The sequence below is a fragment of the Propithecus coquereli genome, unplaced genomic scaffold (assembly GCF_000956105.1).
Source record: "Propithecus coquereli isolate 6110/MARCELLA unplaced genomic scaffold, Pcoq_1.0 Scaffold101, whole genome shotgun sequence".
NCBI classification, from domain to species: domain Eukaryota; kingdom Metazoa; phylum Chordata; class Mammalia; order Primates; family Indriidae; genus Propithecus; species Propithecus coquereli.
The window spans coordinates 934912-935887 of NW_012133970.1; the positions used below are offsets into that span (position 1 = coordinate 934912).

Sequence of the window (976 nt, forward strand, 5' to 3'; positions counted from 1 at the left end):
TCCATCGCGGACACCCAACCACAGCCTCGTAGGTCTCACTCACTGATCTGAACGGCTGTAAAGTATTCTATTACATGGATGCATCATTTTAAATTGATTCTTACATATTAATGCTTTCTTTTGGTTTTCAACCTTTTGCTATTCAAATGCTGTTGTAATGAACATCTTTGGACACATGTCATTATACGTACATGTGGTTTTTAAGAATATGTTTTTCTGAGCAAGATTGTTGGTTGAGGCTCTATCCATTTATAATTTGGATAGCTACTGCAAATTGCCCTACACAAAGGTAGTATTTTACTCACCCACCGACCGTATCTGAGAGTTCATATTCCCCCACACCCTCGAAAGCCAACCTCTGGATAGAATCAATCTTTGGAATTTGCCAACTGAGAGAAGAAAAAAGTCCTATTACTTTTGTAATCAGAACAAAATTCAATAAATCTTTTTTTTTAAGCACACGACAGACCATTTTTAACATTCCTTTGCGGCTCTAAAGCAGCTATGAGCTCTATAAACCGACGGGGAAGAGAGAAGCTCGTTTCATCAGTCAAAGGAGAACCGTGCAAAGAACGCAGCGCTTTCTCGTCAGACACCGTGAGGAACCCGCTGCGAACCGGTCACAAGCTGGCCAGGACTGTCACTCCAGCCACGCTCTGGGCTGCTCCGTCCTGCCCCCACAAGCTGCATGTTGCTGCAACTCTGCATATGATTTTGCTGCCTGGTGGAGGTGTTAGTTTCCTTTACACCTTTGAAGCAGTTCAGGGTTTGGGGTTCTGCTGTTTCAGGGGTTCGGTCTTTGCCTTAGAGCTGTTTTTAGTTCATGTGTGAAGCAGGCTCATTTTAAAAAGTTCCTAATGCATTTTATTATGCAAACATGTCATTAGATGATTAATTAGATCAATAAAAAGAATACCCTATGAAAGCCACCTAGTAGGAAAATATTTTTAATAAAAATAACAAGATTAAACATGAC

General features: G+C 40.9%; 1 protein-coding gene across 1 annotated transcript in view; it reads left to right on the top strand.

The window, feature by feature from the left end:
- Positions 1-976, top strand: part of LOC105809117 (uncharacterized protein CXorf49-like) — a 35658-nt gene that overhangs the window by 3040 nt on the left and 31642 nt on the right. The gene's annotated exons all lie outside the window — the stretch shown is intronic.